The sequence below is a fragment of the Solanum tuberosum genome, unplaced genomic scaffold (assembly GCF_000226075.1).
Source record: "Solanum tuberosum cultivar DM 1-3 516 R44 unplaced genomic scaffold, SolTub_3.0 scf00206, whole genome shotgun sequence".
Lineage (NCBI taxonomy): Eukaryota > Viridiplantae > Streptophyta > Magnoliopsida > Solanales > Solanaceae > Solanum > Solanum tuberosum.
This window is the reverse complement of record NW_006239131.1, coordinates 765,328-779,690: the sequence shown is the minus strand read 5'-3', so window position 1 is coordinate 779,690 and position 14,363 is coordinate 765,328. Positions and strand designations below refer to the sequence as shown.

Genomic DNA, 14,363 nt, shown 5'->3' with positions numbered 1-14,363 from the left:
TTGGTTTAACGGTTTTGATTTTTTTATTATCGGTTCTTAACTGTTTGAGGTTTTTTCTTAACGGGTTAACCGTTAACCCGATAATAAATTAATAAATTATATTTATAATATTTTGGTATATAAATTCTTTGCCTTAGAATTTAGTTTCATATGCTTATTTCTGACAATCTCAAACTTTCGGTTATTCTACAATTTGTTAGTGTTGTTTTTTAGCAAGATACAATTTATTAACTCATGTGCATGATTTATTTGGTTTATCATTATGATTCTAAGTGACTTTTAATTATTTATGTTTTGTGTCAAATCTTAACGGTTAAACAGATAACGGTCAATAACCAATAAATCGATAAGTCAATATCTTAATGGTTCTTAATGGTTTAGGATTCCAAACCGACCGATACGCAGCCCTACTCCAATTACCTTATTGTAATAGGAAAAAGATTTAAAATACATGTGGACTATGGGAAAAGGTTAAAAAAATATCTTTTTTTCACTTATTTTGCTAAAAATGTCTCTATATTCATCTTTTTTTATCAACTTATACCCTTCTTAAACTATGACAGAAATTTCAGAGTCACACTCTATTTACGTGGAGGCACAAATATATATATATATATATGTTTTTTTTGTTTTTAAAAATCTTATTTTCTTTGCCTTGTATTTAAAATAAATTAATACACGTGTTTTTTTTTCCTTATCTTACACTTAAAATTTTCTCAAATATACATAACTTTTTGAAGTTACTTAAGCTTATATCAAAACAATTCTCAAACACACATTATTATTATTATTATTATTATTATTATTATTATTATTATTATTATTATTTGTCTTTTTTCATATTTTTTTTCAATTGAAATTATTTTTTTTTTATATTCAACTATATAGTTACGTAAATATATACAATTACTAGTTTATTGTGTGTTAGTGGTTTGTTTGTTGTTAGTGTTTAGGAGTTAAATACATTATTTTCTGGTCTTTAGGCTACAATTTTAGTGGAATTGTTTTGATCAGAAAAATTAGGAGTAATTGATGTTTTCTGTTATTAATATAACTTTTATCTATTTAAGAACTTGTAATTAAGAGAAAAAAAAGCACTTCGACTTGCAGATTATTTCCCTTTGATTAATGTCACCATAGAGAAGATGAAATCCTATATAATAGATAAGTTATTTTCCAACGTACCATTTCAAGAAACATACTTACCTAGATCACTTGTAGTACCGTCTTTAGTTCCATCAAATGATTTCTTCGCAAGATTGAATGGTTTGATCCAAAATCTAGAACTCAACGATTTCAATGGCAAAAGGACAAAATCAGATTGACACTCATTACTGTGGACATCATTTCTATATGTTTAATCATTTCTCGGATAATGGAAATCGTTACAATGTACAGAATTCAAATGAATTCCCAATGAAATTCAATGAACCACTTCAAGAATCATATTTACCTCAACAATACACTCTTTGGTTGTTTGTTGTTGAGCACTGCTCGATGTTATCACCTGAGTAGTAGGATCACCAATCTCATCAATTTCAACACATTCACCAAGTTGTTGCACAGCTAGCATATATGTGGCATGAAGATCCATCCTGCTCGATTTCAACACATTCACCAAGTTGTTGCACACCTTGCATAAATGTGGCATGAAGATCCATCCACCTCGATTTCAACACCTTCACCAAGTTGTTGCACAGCTTGCATAAATGTGGCATGGAGATCCATCCTCCTCGATTTCAACACCTTCACCAAGTTGTAACACAGCTTGCATAAATGTGGCATGAAGATCCATCCACCTCGATTTCAACACCTTCACAAAGTTGTTGCACAGCTTGCATAAATGTGGCATGAAGATCCATCCGCCTCGATTTCAACACCTTCACAAAGTTGTTGCACAGCTTGCATAAATGTGGAATGAAGATCCATCCTCCTTGATTTCAACACCTTCACCAAGTAGTTTCACAACTATCATAAATGTGGCATGAAGATCCATCCTCCTCGATTTCAACACCTTCACCAAGTTGTTTCCTAGATTCCATAAATGTGGGATGAAGATCCATCCTCCTCGATTTCAACACCTTCACCAAGTTGTTTCCTAGATTCCATAAATGTGGGATGAAGATCCATCCTCCTCGATTTCAACACCTTCACCAAGTTGTTTCCTAGATTCCATAAATGTGGGATGAAGATCCATCCTCCTCGATTTCAACACCTTCACCAAGTTGTTGCACAACTTCCATAAATGTGGCATGAAGATCCACCCATCCAATTTATGTTCTTCGCCTAATAATCTTATCAATAACGTTACTTTGACTATTTTTTTAATCTCTTTCATGCTTTTTGTACCTCTCTTCCTCACAACTTGATTAGGAGGTTGAAAGATTTACTAGAGAACAAAAACATAACTTACAAAAGCAACCAAATCCATCTAAATTTCATTCTTATACACAATCAATATCACATCACATATCCCAGCAAACGACTCGAACCCATGGATCTCAAGCACATGGCACAAGCAATAACTAAAATCTTTAATATCAATCTCAAACTCTCACTATGATGATACAAAAGATTGAGAGAAGATTTTGTCATAATAAGATGCTAGCTCAAATGTTGAACATGGGATTATTAGTCTCCTGTTCAGAATTTTGACTTGCTTCTATTAGGTGCCTATACATATATTGCCACACATTCTTGAGTTTCGTTGTTGAATGGAACGTTTCAATACATTTCTAGAAATCATTCCAATAAACTGAATTCATACGAGTTCCCTATGAACTTCCACGAACTACCTCAAGAAATATACTTATCTCAACCACCTGAATTACTTTCTTTAGTTCAACCAAATGATATCTTCGCAATGGTTGAATGACTAGAATCAAGATCTAGGACTAAACCGTTTCAATATACTAAATTTGAATGAGTTCCCTATAAACTTCAAGAAACCACTTCAAGAAGTGTACTTACCTCAACCACATGATATACCTTCTTTAGTTCCATCAAATGATTTCTTCGCAGAGTTGAATGGTTGGATTCAAGATCTAGAATTCAACAATATTAATGTTCTAAATTCAAATGAGTCCCCAATGAACTTCAACAAACCACATCAAGAAGTATACTTACCTCAACCCACTATAGAAAAATAGTCATTTAGTGACAATAGATTTTTCTTTTAGCAAAAATATTTATGTCGTAGAAATATTTAGTGACAATTGAGTTAATATTATTGTATTCAGAGTGCCAAAGCCTCTAGTGATATTTATATAAAGTATTGATTATAAATATCTTTATTATATTATTGGCACTAAATATAATAAAATGGCAGTAATTATATTATTATCGCTAAATAATTATCGCAAAATTTATTATTTTTTGTAGTGACTACCTGTAGTACCTTGTTTAGTTGAATCGAATGATCTCTTCACAGGATTGAATGGTTGGAACCAACAACCAGAACTCGACAATTTCAAGGTACTAAATTTGAACGAGTCCCTTATGAACTTCAACAAACCACTTCAAGAAGCATATACTTAACTCAGCCACCTGCAGTACCTTCTTTGGTTCCAGTGACTAATTTCTTCGTAGGGTTGAACGGGTAGAACGAATACATAGAACTCGACAATTTTAATGTACTAAATTCAAATGAACTCCCTATGAACTTCAACGACCACTTCAAGAAGAATACTTACCTCAACTACTTGTAGTACCTTTTTTAGTTCAACCATATGATTTCTTCGCAGGATTAAATGGCTGGAACCAAGATCTAGAACTCGACCATTTCAATGTACTAAATTCAAACGAGTTCCCTATGAAATTTAACGAACCACTTCAAGAAGCACACTTATCTTAACAACCTACAATACCTTCTTTAGTCCCACCAAATGTTCTTTTCACATGGTTGAATGGTTTGGTCCAACAGCCAGAACTCAACAATCTCAATGGTGAAATGATGACAAAAAAATCAGATTGCTACTTATTACAACTCAACTCAAAATGGCAAGAGGCTTAACAATCTGCACATAATTGAAATTCTTTAAGAATACACACAAACATATAAGATTCACTAACATTACTATTAAACTGGGCATCAACGATTTGAAATGAGCTTCACAGAAGAATTGCACAATACATATTAGATTTTTCAAATTCACAACTCACTGATATATCAACTAGAAAAACATTGAGATCAGAGTTGTCAATCATTGTAACAGCCTCAACAGCAGTAACCTTCGATTTCTTCACCTTCTTCACCTTACTATTCTTCACTAAACATTGCCATTCTCGATGGCACCATTGGCAACATATTCCGCGTCACTAAAATAAACTCAATTGCAACTGAAAGCATACATCATGGACACATATATACAAATGTTGAAGTACATTCCACACTCTTGTCAACTCTGACATCAGTCATCTCAGCAATTACCTAATCATGAATCAAAGAAAAGGCGATCAATTATGACTCGTGGTTGACTTTTTCTTTTCTTTTTGGTTGCAAATTGATCCATCGGGGAATGCTGAAGATCAGTCATACATTTCAAATCAATCAGTTGAAAGAACATACCAAAGGATGCGAGGAAAGACTGAATTTCACTCCTACATTATCCGAAGGAGTTAAAAAGAAAAAGTCAATCCAGCTTGTGATATTTGCTGAATTTAGAAAATTTTCATTTCCTATATCTGTAGAAGAGAAAATGAGATCGAGATCAACATGGAGTAACTAATAGAAATCTTCGTCAGTTTAATGCTATTGTCCAATTGAAATACATCTTCGTCAGTTTGAGATCGACATAGAGTAACTAATAGATATCAAACATCTAATAAAAAAAACTGAAAGACCACTGTGTTGTAGTGACAAGCACTTACTTGAATTACAGATTTTTCACCAACTATCCTGTATTGAACATATTGTTATCAAATAAGATGCACGTAGATACTAAAAAAAGAACATATGAGTTTGTTTCTACTTTCTTCCGTAAAGATGAGGTTAAGACGATCGCATCCTTCAATCGTTTCGCCTTCTTCGTTGATTCTTTGAGCTGACGCCTCCAGAAATTTATTCTTGCACTGAATCAACTTAACCAGTTTCAGTGTTGGAGTATAAGCAAAGCTAATAAGGATCTCCTCGAGCTCATCACACCTTTTTATCACAAGTGTTTCAAGCTGGGGAAAGGATTCCTCTGAGGCATCCCACCTTGAGATACCTAATGACACCAGTTTCAAGAGTTTAAGTTTATGCAATATGATATCTCCAAGGCACCATTCTTTGGATTGAATAAGATCTCTACATGCTAATCGGAGATACTCCAGATTTGGTAGTCCCGCGATGACAGGAATCATGCTTTCTTTATGAATGTTGTATTGTAACAACTTCTTTAAATTTGAAGGCAACTGTAACTTAGATACAGCTTGGGACGACTTAATATAAAGGCGAAGTATGTGAAGCTTCTTAAAGCTCTCCAATTTGAGATAAATCTCTGCAGAATCATTATCGCTATGAACAAAGATGTGAAGTTCTTGAAGATTAGGACACCTCCGTGACAACACATCCAAGCTATCAACTTGATCAATTGGAAACACAACTTTCCCAAATGTCCTCAAATTTTCCAATTTAGAGGATTCTTAAAAGATCCCCTGCATCTTGTTTTCCAAATCAAATTCAACAGTAGTAATCTCAACATGCCTTAATTTTTCCATTTTCCAAAAAGTGGCTGGTAACAATGTAGACGCACAATGATAATTCACAAATAAAGTTTCCAGATGGGGCAGATGAAATTCTGGATGAATATTAAAGCAAAGTGTGTCAACTGCAAGGTACTTCAGGTGAATAAGTGGTATAAATTGATCTGACAACAGAAAAGGCACATAATACTTAAATCCAAAACCTTAAGAAGTCTGTCTTGATAAACATCACGGAAGGGAATCCACACATAATGTACTCCATTCGTCATTATCATTGACCTCAAGTGTTGGTAGAAAGTTTTCGTCCGTGTTTTGAATCTCAGAGATGAAAACTTGGAACGCGCATTATTGAAACTGAAGCACACTCGATGTCACGACCCAACCCACCGGGACGTGCAGGCACCCACTCTAACACCTAAGTGGGAGAACCCTCATATCCCAATAGTAAAAACAAGTAGAAATTTTAAGAAAACAGGAATAAATATAACACTATGGTTTTATAAATTAAATTCTTGGACACACTATTAGTTAAACTTATGAGGTTATTTAAACAACTCCCATGGATCTAGTCTAAACAGGTACAAGAGCTACTAAAAGTACAAACTGGACAAGATAAATAAAAGACACAGCTCCCACCATACGGAAGGAAAAATAGAAGCTGCTGGAGATTTCCTTCGTCTTCACCTAATGAAATGTCACCAATCCTGCATCCAGACTATGTCAAAGGACATAGCAAGAGTAGTATCAGTACAAACATACGTACTGGTAGGCATCATCGGTCAACCCGACGCCCACCACATAACATAAGAAACCAACTAGTAAGATCATAAAATAAACCACTCGCTTCTCCACCTTCACCCTTTCATTGAAAAACCTCCAAATCACACTAGCATTCTAACTACTAACCCCTTTTTAGTCAACCCACTTACCGGATTCTTGATCATGGCTTAACCATTCTAAACACATAGTAAATCCCCAAGTACCACCACCGCCAATTCAACTAACCACTCACATCATACCCTTGCTTCCTCGTCATATTACCCCACCATAGTCATATAATACATTAATTTAACTTTCTTCACACTAACCCAATCTTCTTCCCCCATGGTGAAATCCACCTAAACATATTCCATCGCATTTACTATCTCTATTCTCGCCATTACATCCCACGAACAACCAACTATATATCGCCATAACACGTGTCCACTAAGTACAACCTATACAACCAATACAACACTATACTCACAAGCGTATATCAAGCATATACCATATTATCAACAAGCACACGAACACCGAACAATTAGCATTTAATAGCACATCATTCGTCCTCTCACGGAACCCAAACTCAAACAGTTAGCATGCCAGAACGTGGCAACCGATCCCCAGTTAGTGAGCCAGAATGTGGCAGCGGATCCCATGTTTATGTCGGAACATGGAAATTCGATCCCATATTATTGCGGAATGTGGCAATCCGATCCAAGTTAGTTATGCTGGAACGTGGCAACCGATCCCATTCACGCACCACAATCACAATCACAATCACAATCACAAGTACATCTTCAAGATCATATAATTAAGTCATGCTTTAATGGCAATGATAATTCATCTATCTCATTTACAACAAGTGTGATCAACGTTTCAACATTTATACATATACATGTATCATAATGAAGCAAGAATAAGAATACATCACACAGTCATAGAATCATAACCATCACCTATGAATTTCTCCTCAATCTCTACCATATATGTATATATATCGACTAAGCTAAGCCTTAGTTCATCATTAGGATTTCTTATTAGGGTTTAATCATAGTTCATCATAATTCCTCAATTTCAGCACTTCATTTTATCGGATGTAGCATACATTCATGAATCTAGTTCCACTTTTGATTTCAAGTCCTTGTTTCTTGACCCAATGCTATCCATGATAGCAAATCTAGTTTTCAACAACACATTAATCCCCCCCCCTCACAAGACATAAACCCACATACTATGAATTCTAGAAATTATTCATGGAAACCACTCGGTGCACGAAGGTCAACACACAACCCTACCATTGATTTACATATATTACATAGTAAGCACAAATTTACAACTACTCAATTGTAAAAAACCCTAGCCTACCTGGGCGCCAAGTAGTTGCACGAGGTTTTTGACCTCTATTAAAAAAAAATCGAGTTCGTGACGGTGAATTTAGCCAAGAATTCGTAAGATTTCACCATCCCCACGCTAGAAATCTCCTTCTCCTACATTCCCAAGATAAGAGCAGCTTTTCTGAGGTTTCTAGGGAATTTTACGACTTATTTAGGTATTTTAGGAAGATGGAGAAAATAGGATTTCTCATAATTTACGTTCTGTCTCGCCTATCCCACTATGGCGCTCACATATTCCACCCTGGCGCCGCCGCCCTAGCGGCAACATGCCCGATGTGGCGGGATAGTTGCCCAAAATATTTGTAGATTTTTGTTCCTCCTAAATAACGACGGTTTGGGTCGTTACAGTAGATACCAATTTACCCCTCATTCGTCCCCAAATGACTAGTACACGGATAATCGCATGCCCTAATTTCTGGAGTACTTCAACCTAATGCGTAAGGCTATCACGAAACCACCTCCACGAGTGGTGACTTCCCAATTAGTGGATACAAGTAAGGTACCATACCCAAAGGTCGAACGAAAATTGAAACAACACACGGAAACGAAAGTGGTTGAACTACACAGTCTAGCCCGCCAGAGCGGGAGCCCTCCCGCTGAGGCGGGGCTGTTGTGACGATGATCTCCCGCTAAAGTGAGAGATCGGGAACCAAAAAAGGGGGAAAAGGGAAAATATTTTCCCATTTCTCCCTTAAACTCCCAAAAACCCTCCCAAACCCTCTCGATCATTCTTCTTCGAACGTCAAAACTTGAGGTAATTTCTCATTCCTTATGCTCTTTACTTCATTACTTGACTGACAACGATTGCATGCTGCTATTTAATTGGTTAGAATCGGTTTTGGGGTAGTTATTTTGAAATTTGAACTAGGTTGTTTGATTGGTATACTAAACATAGCATGGTCACTTCCCTTACGTCCCCAACATTTCCACAACGTCATGGGCATAAGGAATTCATAAAAATATGGGTAAATCGATACAAAAATGGGTGGGGGGAAGTTGAAAAGTTCCTTTGCTTAAAACTCGAATTTGAGGGGTATTTAGGAGTTATTCCACCAATATAATCGCATATTTAGGTTCTAGGGTAGTTAATATACTTTGATCTGCTAAAATTCTGTTGAAAAGGAGGCTTTTGGGACAAAGAGACGGCATTATCGCATTTGAAGTTCATCCCGCTATGGCAGCCTTCATAATCCCGCCAGGGCAGGATTATGGCCGTTGTGGCGAGATTCGCCAAACAGTGGCCTACACTTAACACGAAAATTTTCTTTTCGTAACTCTTACTTTTTAGCCTTACCCCGACTACACTTTCGCATTCTAACTTATCTCCAACTCATTGAATACTTTTCCAATGGTAGGACAAAACAACGAACACTTGCCTTTCATCCGGTTTCCCGATGTCGCTAGTCGAGAGAGACATCAAGACAATCGCAACACGGGGTTCTGTTGTGAGAGGGGTTTTGTGTTGCACAAGCTAGAGGAGAAGGCACCTGCCTTTTATGCCCGCCTGATGGAGTTTGGGTGGATTTCGTTGACTGAGGCTCCACCAGATGCGCTCTCCACCTGAGTGAGGAAGTTCTATGCCATCCTCCCTACCGTCCATTGGGATGACTCTTACCCTGTCATCCGGGTCCAGGGAGTCGACATCCCTTTGAATGCCACCGCTATCAACGAAGTACTAGAGCTACCCGATGCCTCAAATGCGGAGTTCGAGGCCAAGCTAAGGGGGATGGATCTAGAGTGGTTGAGGGATACGTTGGTTGAGCCTACGCGTCGGGATCAGGTATACTGGGCTACTGCGGAGGGTATTACTAGCACGGATTGGTCACCCGATGCTAAGAGGTGACTTCACTTGGTGACTAGGAGGATCCGCCCGTCGGGAAACCGCACCGACGTGACCTTCCCCGAGCTTTGGTGGTGGATGCGCCATACAGGGCATACAACTGAACGTGGTTGCACAGATCATCTTCGAATGGAAGATGTTTTATCGGGGCAACAAAAAGGCCTTTTTCCTTCCAGAACTCATCATTGCACTGTGCAAGCAAGCGGGAGTGCCGCTCTTCAATGTTGATGAGGTAATTTCCATAGATCCCCCACTTCACCCTCTTTTGGTCAGGTCAGGTTCCACTTCTAGAGGCAAGAGAAGGAGGATAAGCAAGGCTAGCAGCAGTAAGGCGGCCGTGGATTTGGACGACGAGGATCCACTCTCAGGTGCACGGGTTGAGGAAGACTTAGAGGCTGTTTGGGAGAGGATGGGGAGTGCTTATACTGAATTCACTCTGGTTCCACCCAGCATTGCCCTGGAGGTCGAAATGCTCCGCTGCCAGCTGCGCAAGGAGAGGAGAAAGGGTGTGTCGGCGATCGTCTAATGCTTCAGATGTGGAAGACTATCAAGACCATATTTACTTGCGTGGCCCCCGGCAAGGAACTTCCCCGACTTGAGCTGCCGGACTTCAGGGAGTTCTCTATGCTGAATGAGGCTTGGTCTAGCGTGATACCCCACAGAGAACCTCGATTCAGACATCGTCACCACCCAGTCCGAGAGTCCTTGATCAGCTTTCCCTTTGCCCCTTTTGGACTTGTAATTTGGACAACTCTGCTTTTACCTTTCTCTTCACTGTGTTTTTGTAGTACATGGATGCTTGTTGTTCTGCGGTTTTCATATCTTTTCAGTTAATTACTCAATTTATCAACTGTTTCCGACTGCTGAGCACCGAAATATTTGTTGGGGTCAATCTGGATATCGTTAAGGGTTGATAATCTGGAACTAAGGGAAATAGGGGAGGCATGCTGAGATTTTGCCTCGCCCTGTCCTACTTTGGCGGGAATAATCCCGCTCTGGTGGCCTCACTATGGTGGGAATAATCCCGCCCCAACGGCTCAGACGGGACCAGAACCCAGACCCAAAATTTTGGGTCCTTTTTCGTTTCCCCTTAATTTTCCCAAGGGTCCCCCGATTTATCATACCATTAAATTCCAATAATCCTCTGACTAGGAGCGATCCTTGGCTATCCCAAATCAAACCATAATACATGACCCAACTCGTTCTAACCACTCCGCATCAACTATAACAGCTCCACATCATCAGTAAATCAGACTCCTAAAACAATTACTTCCACATACACAGTCATTTCACACAACAAGGAGCTTACATTCATAGTTAATTCAACAACAAAAGTCACGCATTCACAGTCATAATCACGCATCACAACAATTTAACTTTATTGGTTAATTCCCCCCATAGATGGCCATTACTGAGCATTTATGCCTTGTACAGCCCCTAAGGCCAGATATCAATTGGAGCCTTCTAAGTTCCAATTAACTTTTGCTTGTATCCTTTCAGTCATATCAACGATGTCCAGCTCACCTTGTTGAGATACCAATTGGAATCGGGAGATACCAATTGGACTCAACTCATACCACAAGCGACACTCGCACGAAAGGAGAGAAGAGAGGAAACAATTTCCTAGAATCCTTCGTAGCTTCCTCAAGATTCGATGTGGACGTCAAAAGACCAATCCGCACGAGTCTACTTCAAATTTTGCTCTTGTATGGGGAGACCGGTAACCTAGTCTCTGATACCAATTTGTCACGACCCAACCCACCGAGACATGCGGGCAACCACTCTAACACCTAAGTCGGAGAACCCTCATATCCCAATAGTAAAAACATGCAGAAATTTTAAGAAAACGGGAGTAAATATAACACTATGGTTTTATAAATTAAATCCTTGGACACACTATTAGTTAAACTTATAAGGTAATTTAAACAACTCCCAAGTATCAAGTCTAAACTCCACCTTCACCCTTTCATTGAAAAACCTCCAAATCATACTAGCATTCTAACGACTAAACCCTTTTTAACCAACCCAGTTATCGGATTCTTGATCATGGCTTAACCATTCTAAACACATAGTCAATCCCCATGTACCACCACCACCAATTCAACTAACCACTCACGTCATACCCTTGCCTCCTCGTCACATTACCCCACCATAGTCACATAATACATTAATTTAACTTTATTCACACTAACAAAATCTTCTTTCCCCTAGGGTGAAATCCACCTAAACACATTCATGATTTCATGGCAATGATAATTCATCTATCTCATTTACAACAAGTTTGATCAACATTGCAATATTTATACATATATAAGTATCATAATAAAGCAAGAACAAGCATACATCACACAATCAAGATATCACAACGATCACCTATGAATTTATCCTCAATCCCTACCATATATGTATATATATCAATCAAGCTCAGCCTTAGTTCATCATTATGATTTCTTATTAGGGTTTAATCACAATTCATCATAATTCCTGAATTTCATCACTTCATTTTATCGGATGTAGCATACATTCATGAATCTAGGTCCACTTTTGATTTCATGTCCTTGTTTCTTGACCCAATGCTATCCATGATAGCAAATCTAGTTTCCAACAACACATTAATCCCCTCCCCCCCTCACAAGACATAAACCCACTACTATGAATTCTAGGAATTATTCATGGAAACTACTCGGTGCACGAAGGTAAACACACAACCCTACCATTGATTTACATATATTACGTAGTAAGCATAGATTTATAACTACTCAATTGTAAAAACCTAGCCTACATGGGCGCCAAGCAGTTGCACGAAGTTTTTGACTTCGATTCGAGTTTTTTTGGGTTCGTGATGGTGAATTTAGCCAAGAATTCGTAAGATTTCACCATCCCCATGCTAGAAATCTCCTTCTCCTTCATTCCCAAGCTTAGAGCAGCTTTTCTGAGGCTTCTAGGGTATTTTATTACTTATTTAGGTATTTTAGGAAGATGGAGAAAATAGGATTTCTCGTAATTTACGTTCTATCTCACCTATCCCGCTATGGCCCTCATTTATCCCGCCCTGGCGCCGCCGCTCTAGCGGCAACAGGCCCGCCGTGGCGGGACAGTGGCCCATAATTTTCGTAGATTTTTGTTCCTCCTAAATAACGACGGTTCAGGTCGTTACACTCGACTTTCGTTCCAATCATAAGGTGGAAACTGGTAACGATTTGCCTTCACTACCAGCATAAACTTTTCTTTTCTACTCTTCTCCAAACAAAAGTGAAGCACTACATCATGGATGTGGCAGTATTTGACTTTATTGTTATATCCTCTCCTTGAAACCATTACCACATTACTGTGGATGAGATCCATCAAGTAACCTTCAGCTGCCTCTTCCATTAATCTCCCAGATTCTCTGTTTTGCACAAATCCTTCTGCGATCCATAAACTTATCAATTTAGACACTAGAATGCTCGCATCCTCTGGAAACATTCCCATGTAGAGAAGGCAAGGCTTTAAATAATAGGGTAGGTTATCATAACTTAAAAGCATACTTACCCGACGGTAGTCTTCAGTCTCACAATCAAGATAGGAAAATAGAGCTTTTTTAACTTCACTCCACCAAGATTCATTCATTTTATTCCTTTTAATTATTCCAGCAGCTAAGATAACCACAAGAGGCAATCCTTTGCACCTTTTTGTAAGATTAAATACTTTAATACATAATATTAGGATTTTGAATACGATAATCTTACATAGAGATCGTTAGGGGCACATACCTGATGCGGAAGATATCATCACAGAGAGAAGCGGAAGCGTTAGTCGTAAATTGGTTTCTACCTCATTGCCCTAACTTTATGTTACCACAACCATCAGCGATGGAATTATTGTAGAGAATATGTGATAACCCTAATGGGTGGAGGGAGGACCAATTTATAGAGGTTATGACTTAATCTGGTACGTCCATCAAGTAACCAAGGTTCGGACGAGATCTATTCCTTATTAAATATTATTTATGGTATTACTTGAGTTACAAGTAAACTTGGGCCATAAGTAAGAAATAATTAATAGTAATTCTTACATTCTCCCACTTGGCCCAATGACCATATAAAATTAATATTTCATAAACATTAGTTGCGTGTATAATAAATCTCTTCTATAATGTCCATCATACATACCACAATATAACAAACTACTAATGCGAGTTATGGCGGTTGTACATAAATTTTAAGCTACATACTTCCTTCCATATACTACTACATTAGCAACTTACCATACTAGGTTCATAAGCTATAAAAACATATAACATTATGGTCCATAATAATGTCTCATAGAGACTTATCTTGTAATATCTCAAAACAATAATGTATACACGATTATGAGAAATAAGAAATTCATTAATGTATATCAGAAACACATAATTTGAGCTCAGAGTATAAATACATCATAAATATATCAATCATAAGTACAACCAAGACCCATTCTTTGAATATGTTCTTTAAATTTCTTTGGTTGTAAGCCTTTTGTTAACGAATCTGCAATCAGGAGATCAGTTCTAATATTCTCAAGTAAAACTGTTTGTTTCTGAACTTCTTCCTTGACAGTTAAGTACTTTAATTCCATATGTTTGGCACATTTGGAGTACTTATCGTTCTTGGAGAAGAATACTGTTGCGTTATCACAATAAATTTTTAGTGGCTTTGGAATGG

At 37.8% G+C, this 14,363-nt stretch overlaps 1 pseudogene; it reads right to left on the bottom strand.

The window, feature by feature from the left end:
• LOC102601856 (putative late blight resistance protein homolog R1B-16) overlaps nucleotides 1-14,363 on the bottom strand; it is a 68,217-nt pseudogene that overhangs the window by 14,484 nt on the left and 39,370 nt on the right.